We start from the raw sequence: 12,090 nt of genomic DNA on the forward strand, positions 1-12,090 counted from the left end.
TATGGCAGGGTGTTATTTTTTAAGAAAGGTTACTAAAATAATCCATATAGCTAGGGATAAAAGAGTGGAAATATGACTCATTGGCCCAGAAATTCCAGAACGGGGCTTGCAGCGCGTGCAAGCCCCGTATTTACACTTACCCCGCGCTACTGCCGATCAGCTCCAGGGACGCCTGGAATTGGTGTTTCCAGAAGAAGAATCCCGGGCAGCGTATGACGTCACGCCGCCCAGGAGTGCAGCCAGCGCGAAGTCAGGAGCGTGCAGTGCAAGTGAGACACGCCCCTTGAGGTCTCAGTTTCACTGGACACGCCCCCAATGTTTCTGTCAAGCTGCTAACCATTTTTACATGCAAAGCAGCAGTTTAAATAGGTTTTTGGAAGTTTTTTGAAGATTTTGGTAACTTTCATAAACTTTTTAAAATGTTTACATTATTTTGAGTAATCTGAAGTAGTTTTAAAGAGAATTAAAGCAATTTAAAGACTTTTAAAAGCCCTAAAAGAATTTTTTAAATTCCATTTATTTATTTAGCAATGTCGTCGTCATACGTGTCTTCACACTGTTCCCTTTGGGGAACTGTATGAAGTGGTGGAAGGATTTATGGCCATGATTAACGCTCATTCCGTGACCGTAACCATCTTTGAACCAGCCATTAGGGCGGTTAGTCCTATGGCGGGAGGGTTTTACGGGCTCCCACAAGCTATACAAGGAGGGGGGGCCACCCACACCCACGGACGCAAATATCCCACTGGATGTCAACCCAGAATTTAGAGCCGGAGCTCCGACTCCACTTGCCGGGACTGTCTGGAGCGGGGTTCGAAACCCTACCCTGATCTGGCCCAGCGGCGGGGATCCTACCGCTATGACAAAGGCCCAATCCAATTAGCAACGTGAAATGGCAGCATAGGGCTCCAGTCACGGGGAGGGAAAAGGCGCAGGAAACGTATGGGTGTCATCTTTTGTGCGGAGTGGGCCTTTTGCGTAGCAGTAAGCATCCCCGCCGCTGGGCCAGAAGGAGTAGGGTTTTGAACCCCACTCCAGACAGTCCCGGCAAGTGGAGTCGGAGCTCCAACTTTAAATTCTGGGTGGACATCCAGCGGGATGCTTGCGTCCGTGGGTGTTGGTGGCCCCCCCCCCCTCAGATGGGTTGTGGGAGCCCGTAAAACCCGCCCGCCATAGGACTAACCACCCTAATGGCTGGTTCAAAGATGGTTACGGTCACGGAATGAGCGTTAATCACGGCCATAAATCCTTCCACCACTTCATACAGTTCCCCAAAGGGAACAGTGTGAGGATACGTACGATGATGACCTCTTGCGCAATGCACCTCCTTGGACCCTCAGTCGCAGATGCGAGGGGGCAAGTTGTGCAATTGTTAAATTTTTTATTTTATTGACATGTAAAATGTTGGCCCAGTAATTCCCTTCCAAATGCGCTAGTACGGTCGGGGTACTTACGCATCTGGCTGGATGAAATGCCGGTTTTCAGCATGCACAGTGCATGTGGGGAAAACCGGCATTTCCTGTCCTCTGAACGAAGGGGTTCAGAGGCAGAACGCGTGCGACTGCACAGGCAGCGCGTGCGCAGTATAATTCGCCGCTTTCATTAATGCTTTCAGTGAGGTCCAGTCATTACAACTTACACATGAAAAAAGCATGGGTACAGTTGCTCCAGAGGCTGCGGAGGAAGATATTTCTTATCGTGGAGCTTCTGAAAGTATGTATGTCTGTATATATTCCTTTGCGTGTTATGTATATATTCCTTTACTTATGTGTATGAATGTATTATTTAATTATGACTTTCAGAGAAAGTAACTTATTGGAAAATCATAATTAAAAATATACATTCATACACATTAGTAAAGGAATATAAAACATACATACATATACGTAAAGGAATATATGTGGACATACATACATAACTCATTCTCACATTCCATTCACACAGCCACAATTGCTCCTTCTACCTACCGTTCTGAAAACCCGTTTAAAAAAAAATAATTAAAGTTTAAAACTTAGTTAAAATTTCTTAAAATAACTTCCCTCCCTTTCCCAAACCTAAATATTGCATTTCATAAGCTCCTCCATAAAATATATCTCCTTCCCCAGCCAATGAACAACTTTACACTTGCTTTTTTTAAGTGCAAGTTCTAGGGACTTACCCTCACTGAATCCATCAGTGAAATCTACAAAGTTCACTGTGCAAGCGCTGCCTGTGCAGTCGCACGCGCTGTGAATAGACCTCGGGTCTGGAAATGCCGGCGTTCCCCGCATGCGCTGTTCCTGCTGAACGCCGGCATTTCCAACGGCCAGATGCGTGAGTAACCCGACCGTACTCACGCTTCTGGCCTGGAATTTCTGGCCCATTAAGTTAAACAGTTGCTAATCTGTACAATGAGCACTGCAACAATCTAGCAAGAGTGGAAATATTCCGCTCCCACTGAATCCTTCCAGCTGCTGAAAGAAGGATGGGCAAAAGCCAAATATAACGAACAGATAAAATGTGCTAGCCCTAAGAAGTAAACTTCTTCAGGTTTGTTTTTGTTTTATGGCCAATGTGTAGTGAAGCATCTGATTGCCCTTCTGTTTCTTGCTGAATGGCTGCATGAAGGTCATTGAGACATAATTCCAGCCTAATCATGGCTTGTTTTCAATGAGGCCACTGTATGTCTCTCAGACAACTACACGTACTCTTGATCTTCCCTAAAAGCAACCAGATCCAGAAATAGTACGTTATCAGGACTTGTCAGATGGATGAAAGAAGTGTAAATGAAGTACGTAATCATTGCAGTAGAGGGTGTGCATTTACTGAAGCAAGTTCTGAGTACTGGTTTCAATGTTACTATTGTAATTCTAATTGTATTGCTGGATTTGCATTATCATTAAATATATATATGCCAAACCCACCGCCTCCTAAATCAGGAGAAAAACTCTTAAAAATCACGACCTGGAATTTGCGGTCGGGATGACGTCGAACTGGCACAGTACGCCGTCATTCCGCCTTTGAAACTGACCGTAACTTCGGGATTTGGCGCATGCAAAGTTGCGGTCTCTTATTGACAGCTCCGAAACAGGCTGCACTCTGCCCACACCCACCCCTCCACCACCCACCCCCGCCCCCAACTACAGAGCCGGCAATCAGTACAATCTCGTAAATCATTGAAACCGACGAAAACTTCGGCTCTTCCGCAATAATTACGCTGTTAAATTCTTCACTAAAAGTTAGACCCAAAGGGATTAGGTGCAACTTGGGTTTTAACTGCATATTGACTGCTAAACAAATGTTAAGAGCCTGGAAAACTAATTTTAATTTTGTGCAATATGAAATTTGTCCCTTTTAATAAAAAAAAAAAATTTTAAGGAACTTTGACATTTTGTTTTAACGTTTGTCCATCTTTATTTCAGGTTTGCCTTTCCCCCATGTGAGAGCCCCAATCTTTCTTTAGCTTGAATTGAATTGAAGGCCGCTAAACCCGAGTGTCTCGACACAGGGATCGCGAGACCCTTGTGCGGAGCGTACTTCAGGGTCCAGCAGCGAACACCTTTGTTTCGCTGCTGACTGCAAATTCTGGGCCATTGAAGATTTGTGTGATAAATCCATGTAGTGAAACAAGGAACTCGAGAGGCGATATCTTAGAATTAGTCCAGTACTTTATTAAACAACTGCGTAGCAAACATACCGGCCTGCATCCTGCATCCTGGCATTTCACCTTTGCTGACCTTGACAGGAAGCAACCCCCTGACCTTAACTAGTGGCAGCACTGGCTACAGCACCACCTGGTGGATAACCTTAATCATAACATCCCAGATTACTATATTCCTCCCCCCTTAAGATTTCAGAAATCATGAGTTGCTATTTTTCTTCAAACATTAACCAATATAGATTGACAGTTGGTTTATAAACCTCATTAGTGGCTTCATTTAATCTCTAACAGGTCACAGCTCTTTACAAAAATGATATTACTGCAGCTGAAACTGCATTACAAATAACTTTAAAAAAATCTTACTTGTTATCACCACATTGCTATGTTTGGGTACTCCTTGATGTGATAAAACTCACTATGCACTTGGTTGAGTATAAAGCAAGGCTTTAATCAACTTGTTTCAGAACATGGAGGTCTAGTTGTACTTCACTAGTTCCTGTCTTACAAAATGTCCCTGGGCAAGCTGGGCCCACGCCCGAGTATTTATACTCCTTGGACGGTGCCACCAGCTGGCCGTCCAGTGTTATTTCATGAGTCTTTCTTCATGGATCATAAGATTCATAACACTCCTCTTGAGGCTCGGGCGGGTGATTTTTCAGTATCATGTAAGCGTGATTAATATTGTATTGTAAATAAAAATTAAGACTTTGTAATACCCCTTTTTTCTAATGATATTGATGTGGGGTCGGACAGTGGGGGATATTTGGGCTCAGGCCGCTGTGGACTCGGTGCACAGGCACTGTCTGCCCTATAGGCTGTTTATCATTCCCATCACAGCACCAACAGCTGCCTGTGCCGCCTTCAATGGACAAAGCAATACTATGTGAGATGCTCACTGACCTGCTGCACATGCTCAGTATTTCCTGAGCGCTTCAGACCACATGCTCCGAAGCTGCAGAATAAGTTCAACAAAGCCGCCAAGGAGCTCCTGGTTATTATAATATATATTTTTTAACACAAGTATTTTCCCTCGGGGAGTGAAAGCAGCGCACCATGTGTGGCATTGGCCAGGTCCCCAGCAACGCAAGCCATGAGTCGGGGGTGCATGCGAAGAGAGCACTGGATGCATGCTGTACAGGAATGGAACACCCGCTACCAAAGGTTCCAATCCCTGTGCGCATGCCCCCAGGGAGCGTTCCAATCCCCGTGGCCCATGCTGAGCAGCGCTGCCACGCACTGACCAATCGGAGTGCTGCTGTGCTGTTCAACTCCCACCCGGCATTATTGCACCATTCCCCACCCAGCATTATTGTGCCATTCCCCATCCAGTCTCATTGCATCATTCCCCATCCAGCCTCATTGTGTCATCCCCCACCCAATGTTATTGCGCCATTCCCCATCCAACCTCATTGTGTCATTCCCCATCCAGTGTCATTGCATCATTCCCCATCCAGCGTCATTGCGCCATTCCCCACCCAGAATTATTGCGCCATTCCCCATCCAGCCTCATTGCATCATTCCCCATCCAGCCTCATTGCGCCATTCCCCATCCAGCCTCTGCGTCATTCCCCATCCAGCCTCATTGCGTCATTCCCCATCCAGCCTCATTGTGTCATTCCCCACCCAACGTTATTGCGCCATTCCCCATCCAGCCTCATTGTGTCATTCCCCATCCAGTGTCATTGCATCATTCCCCATCCAGCATCATTGCGTCATTCCCCACCCAGCGTTATTGCGCCATTCCCCATCCAGCCTCATTGTGTCATTCCCCATCCAGCGTCATTGCGTCATTCCCCACCCAGTGTCATTGCGTCATTCCCCACCCAGCATCATTGCGTCATTCCCCACCCAGCGTTATTGCACCATTCCCCATCCAGCCTCATTGCGTCATTCCCCATCCAGTGTCATTGCGTCATTCCCCACCCAGTGTCATTGCGTCATTCCCCACCCAGCATCATTGCGTCATTCCCCATCCAGCGTTATTGCACCATTCCCCATCCAGCCTCATTGCGTCATTCCCCATCCAGCGTCATTGCGTCATTCCCCACCCAGTGTCATTGCGTCATTCCCCATCCAGCGTCATTGCACCATTCCCCATCCAGCCTCATTGCGTCATTCCCCATCCAGTGTCATTGCGTCATTCCCCATCCAGCGTCATTGCGTCATTCCCCACCCAGTGTCATTGCGTCATTCCCCACCCAGCATCATTGCGTCATTCCCCATCCAGCGTTATTGCACCATTCCCCATCCAGCATCATTGCGTCATTCCCCACCCAGCGTTATTGCACCATTCCCCATCCAGCCTCATTGCGTCATTCCCCATCCAGTGTCATTGCGTCATTCCCCACCCAGTGTCATTGCGTCATTCCCCATCCAGCATCATTGCGTCATTCCCCACCCAGCATCATTGCGTCATTCCCCATCCAGCGTTATTGCACCATTCCCCACCCAGCATCATTGCGTCATTCCCCACCCAGCGTTATTGCACCATTCCCCATCCAGCCTCATTGTGTCATTCCCCATCCAGTGTCATTGCGTCATTCCCCATCCAGTGTCATTGCGTCATTCCCCATCCAGTGTCATTGCGTCATTCCCCACCCAGCGTTATTGCACCATTCCCCATCCAGCCTCATTGCGTCATTCCCCACCCAGCATCATTGCGTCATTCCCCATCCAGCGTTATTGCACCATTCCCCACCCAGCATCATTGCGTCATTCCCCACCCAGCGTTATTGCACCATTCCCCATCCAGCCTCATTGTGTCATTCCCCATCCAGTGTCATTGCGTCATTCCCCATCCAGCGTCATTGCGTCACGCCACTTTGATGGACAATTGAGTTGGTCCGCTGCTGGATGCCAGAACCAATGAGAAATGTGTTACTGCAGGTTTAGAAAAAAACCCCACGAGATTTCGGTGTTGAATCGCGAGATCGCAAGTTGGGCTAAATTTTCATTAAAAATTGCGTGTCTCACAATGGTTGGCATTACTGTATGGGTTGTGAATATCTGAGGTTGCAGCTATTAAAATCAGAGGTCGCAGGTATCTCCTACTCCTCTAACGCCTTATCTTCCTTTCAGTGCCTCCAATATCTTTTATCGATTCTGAGCATTTTTGTTTACCTCCTCACCCCAAGCCACACATTGACTTCCTGACCAAAATGTCATCCCTTCTCTTTTCCCTCAGTCTCTGTGCCAAACAAGTCCTCATTTTCAGTGATTTCAGACATCACCTCGACTCCCTTAGCCCCTCTCTTCTAAGTTCACCATCATCCTGTCTTCCCTTTGTGATGAAATATGCCTTCATCAGACCTGCTTGTATTTTACCTGCTTGTATTGTGTGAACCACACCCCTTTGTTCCTATTGTGTGTATTGGCTACGCCCCTGTCTTTTGCCATATAAAGGTCTCAGGAGCTGTATGAGTCATTCACTACCAGACGAACCCGATGTGGGAAGACCTGCTATGCTGCTATGTTCTTAGTGATTAAAAGCCTTCAGTTGAATCCTTGTCTTTGAGTCATTGATGGCATATCAATTTTAATCACTAAGAATAGGCCCACGCCGCCTTCAACAGCATTAAACACGACATTGAGAAGGCTGCGCTGCGGGCAGTGGACGAAAACATCCCTTTCCAGGTCGAAGGCGATGCATCCGACTTCGCTTTAGCAGCCACCCTCAACCAGGATGGGCGGCCCGTAGCCTTTTTCTCAAGAGCCCTCCAAGGGCCCGAGACCAGGCACTCCTCGGTAGAGAAGGAGGCCCAGGCCATAGTGGAGGCAGTGCGGCACTGGAGGCACTACCTAGCCGGCAAACGCTTCACCCTGCTTACCGACCAGCGGTCGGTAGCCTTCATGTTTAACAACAAACAGAGGGGGAAGATCAAGAACGACAAAATTCTCAGGTGGCGGGTCGAACTCTCCACGTTTGAGTACGACATAATATATAGGCCGGGGGCCCTCAACGAATCCCCCGACGCCCTATCACGAGGGATGTGTGCCAGCATCCAGGGGGACAGGCTACAGGGCCTCCACAATGGCTTCTGCCACCCGGGGGTCACCCGGCTATCCCACTTTATAAAATCCCGTAACCTGCCCTATTCCATCGAGGAGGTCCGGTCTATGACCAGGGACTGCTGCACCTGTGCAGAATGCAAGCCCCGTTTTTTCAGACCCGACCGAGCCTACCTGATCAAAGCTACACGGCCATTCGAGTGCCTGAGCTTAGATTTCAAGGGACCACTCCCCTCCACCGACCGCAATGTGTACTTTCTCAACATTGTGGACGAGTACTCCCGCTTCCCATTCGCCTACCCCTGCCCAGATATGACCAGTGCCACGGTCATCAAGTGCCTCGGCAACCTGTTTTGCACGTTTGGCATGCCTAACTACATCCACACTGACAGGGGGATGTCGTTCATGAGCGATGAACTGCACCAATACCTGCTGTCGAAGGGGATAGCCACGAGTCGGACCACTAGTTATAACCCCCGGGGTAATTGGCAAGTGGAGAGGGAGAACGCGACAGTGTGGAAGGTGGTCACCTTAGCACTAAGGTCTAAAGGCCTCCCCACCTCCCGCTGGCAGGAGGTCCTCCCAGACGTACTCCACTCGATAAGGTCGCTACTGTGTACTGCTACTAACGCCACTCCTCACGAGAAGATGTTTGTTTTTCCCCGCAAATCAACCTCAGGAGTATCCCTACCCTCGTGGCTCTCCACCCCAGGGACAGTCCTGTTACGGAAGCATGCGAGGGGCCACAAAACGGATCCCCTCGTGGAGGCAGTACACCTACTCCACGCAAACCCACAGTACGCGTACGTCAAGCATGCCGACGGGCGTGAAGACACCGTGTCCATAAAGGACCTCGCCTCGGCAGGAAGCGACGACGACGACCCATCACCACCACCCCCAGAAGAATCTCCACCATCCCCAGAGGTATCCTCACCACCCCCAGAAGTACCTGCAACACCCCCAGCACATGGGTATGCCCAGGAGGGCACCACGGACTCCCGGTCGGAACCCGAGGTACTGTTGCGACGTTCAGGAAGGACTATCACACCCCCGGACAGGCTAAATCTGTAGAAGGGGTGAATGTGATGAAATATGCCTTCATCAGACCTGCTTGTATTTTACCTGCTTGTATTGTGTGAACCACACCCCTTTGTTCCTATTGTGTGTATTGGCTACGCCCCTGTCTTTTGCCATATAAAGGTCTCAGGAGCTGTATGAGTCATTCACTACCAGACGAACCCGATGTGGGAAGACCTGCTATGCTGCTATGTTCTTAGTGATTAAAAGCCTTCAGTTGAATCCTTGTCTTTGAGTCATTGATGGCATATCACCCTTAATCTCGCTCTTCATATAAACTTCCTTACTCATATCTTTGGCCACCCCCTCAACCATGCCATCTCTTCACAAGGTCTCAATGACTGACAAGACAATCATTACCACTTATCACCTATAACCCCTACATGCCTCTAAACCCACCTCTCTCAACATCTGCCAATAGGAAAAACTCTCCACCAACTCTCTCACAAACTCACTCAAAAATTCCCAACTCTCTCAACTTTGGTCCTCGACCTGTCGCAATACCTCTGCAATTGTCGACTTGCTGAACTGCTCCCTTGCCTCTGTCTTCAACATCCTTGTTCCCAGGACTTTCCCCCAGCCCTGTTGCCTGCCCTAGTATATTCCCCATCTTTACTCCTGCAAACTCGAACATAGCTTGATCACAAATGTCCCGGTCATCAATTAGCAGATCTAGCTCAACCACATCAAGTATTACCATACTTCTTTTGATGCCCTCCTGGCTCAACATCTGTTTTTCAGAAGCCTTTCTGAGAAACACAGTGGGACATTTTTTACATTAAAAGCGCTGTATAAATGGAAGTTGTTATTGTAGTTAATGTCCTTTAGTATTCATCCTGGCAGTGATGGGCCAGAGTTACTTCTCAAGCATTAAAGCAGCAATTTCTTCATATCATTGAATTAAATGTCCGCTGGCAGTATGTTAGGACAACTAATTAGAAGCTGGTTGTTATTATATTCAAGGACACCCTCAAAGCCTCCTTGAAAAAGTGTAACATCCCCACCGACACCTGGGAATCCCTGGCCCAAGACCGTACAAAGTGGAGGAGAAGCATCTGGGAAGGCGCCGAACACCTCGAGTCTCTTCACCGGGAGCAAGCGGAAGCCAAGCGCAGGCAGCGCACGTCAACCCAAGCACCCCACCCACCCGCCCCTTCAACCACCGTCTGCCCCACCTGTGACAGAGACTGTAGGTCCCGCATTGGACTCATCAGTCACCTGAGAACTCATTTTTAATGTGGAAGCAAGTCATCCTCGGTTCCGAGGGACTGCCTAAGAAGAAGTTATTATTCAAATCTTTAGCTCCAGTGAAACCCTTCATGTAATGTGCATGCAAATGAATGTGACATAACACATTGCCTCAGTAAGGCCGCAAAATAAAGTCCAGAAAGAAACAAATGATTTCTTGAGCAGGATTTGGTACGGGTGGTATACCAGCAACAGAGGTTTGGATGAGCTGACCTTTATGGAGGCCTGAGGATGGGAGGGCAACCGAGCGAGCATTGTAATTGCCCAGCATAGATGAGGGTTTCAACAGGACATGGGCTAAGGTAGGAACGGAGGAAGGCAACGTTACGTAAGTGGAAGTAGACACGCTTGGTGATGGAGAGTATGTTGGGTCAGAAGCTGAGCTTGTGGCCAAATCAGATGCCAAGGATGCGAACAGTCTGGTTCAACCTGAGACAGTGGCCAGAGAGTGGGCTGGAATCGGTGGCAAGAGTACAGAGTTTGTGGTGTAGTCCGTAGTCAATAACTTTGGTCTTCCAAATATTTAACTGGAGGAAATCATGGATGATACAAACTGGATGTTGGACAACAATCTGACAACATAGAGGCAGTGTAAAGGTCAAGAGACATATTGGCAAGGTACAGCTGGGGGTGCTTTACCTAACAGTGTGCAGTTACTGCACTTCCAACTCAAGCCTGCAGTGTGTTCTCCAACTCCCCTCCCACCCTTTGCTTATTGAGCCTTCAGCCATGACAGCTTCACCAGACTGATTCCTGGGATGGCAGGACTGTCGTATGAGGAGAGATTGGGTCGACTAGGCCTGTATTCACTAGAGTTTAGAAGAATGAGAAGGGATCTCATTGAAACGTATAAAATTCTGACAGGGCTAGACAGACTGGATGCAGGGAGGATGTTTCCCCTGGCTGGGGGGGGGTCTAGAACGAGGGGTCACAGTGTCAGGATACGGGGTAGGACATTTAGGACTGAGATGAGGAGAAATTTCTTCACTCAGAGGGTGGTGAACCTGTGGAATTCTCTACCACAGAAGGCTGTGGAGGCCAAGTCACTGAATATATTTAAGAAGGAGATAGATAGATTTCTAGACGCAAAAGGCATCAAGGGGTATGGGGAGAGAGCGGGAATATGGTATTGAGATAGAGGATCAGCCATGATCGTATTGAATGGCGGAGCAGGCTCGAAGGGCCGAATGGCCTACTCCTGCTCCTACTTTTCTATGTTTCTATGTATTTGACTCTGGAATTTACTTCCGAATTGCTACATTCTCTCTCCACCTTCAAATGTTTATCTCTTTGATAATGCTTTTGGTGAACTCCTGTAACTATTATTCCAGTTCTTGACCAGAGTTTTTCCCCCCACCCTCTTAGCAAAGGCACTAAATAAGTACAAGTTGTTGTAAAATCTGTGGAGCATCTGCTACTAGATAATTCCTCCCTAAACCTGACAGCCAGCCAGCTCCTGTAATAAATCTGAATTGATTTTAATTATGGTATAAAACCCCTTTAAAATAAACACTAAAATAAAAACAATTCTTTGAGTGTAAACACAGTCCGATGTATTTGAATGGGTCTCAGATCTACCTCAATCTTTTTACTCAAAGTACCACTCCCAGTGACGAATCGGCCTTCAGATATCTCAGAAAGTTTTAAAGATTGATATAGTTTAGAAACATCAGCCTATTGTTGAAAACCTCCAATTTGATAATGCATAAAAATACATTGACTATGAAAAACAACTTGTAAATATGATTTGGCAGAAGCAACATCTGAACATCCCTACGACCAGGTTTGTGACAGAAATGTGCTTCTAAGGAGAGAGGAGCTGGCACACAAATACAACAGCTAGCTGATGAGTTAAATGTGTCTTTGAACCAGAAGCATTGCATTGTGCCTGAATTCTCACTTTACCAAGCAATGAGCAACTGGGAAGCACAGTGGGGGAGGGGAAGAGACCGAGAATGAGAGACAGAAAAATACATGAGCGAGAATATCGTGTGGACATAAATAATCATTACAAGGCACAGGAGCAGCAGTCAGTTAAACTCAATTTACAATTTGCATTTTATTTCATGACTGTCTAATTAGTTCCATGGCTATATGAAATGGGCCATGTAAATACT

This window comes from Somniosus microcephalus, chromosome 7 (assembly GCF_052327205.1).
Source record: "Somniosus microcephalus isolate GS21.2 chromosome 7, FLI_Smic_1.0, whole genome shotgun sequence".
Lineage (NCBI taxonomy): Eukaryota > Metazoa > Chordata > Chondrichthyes > Squaliformes > Somniosidae > Somniosus > Somniosus microcephalus.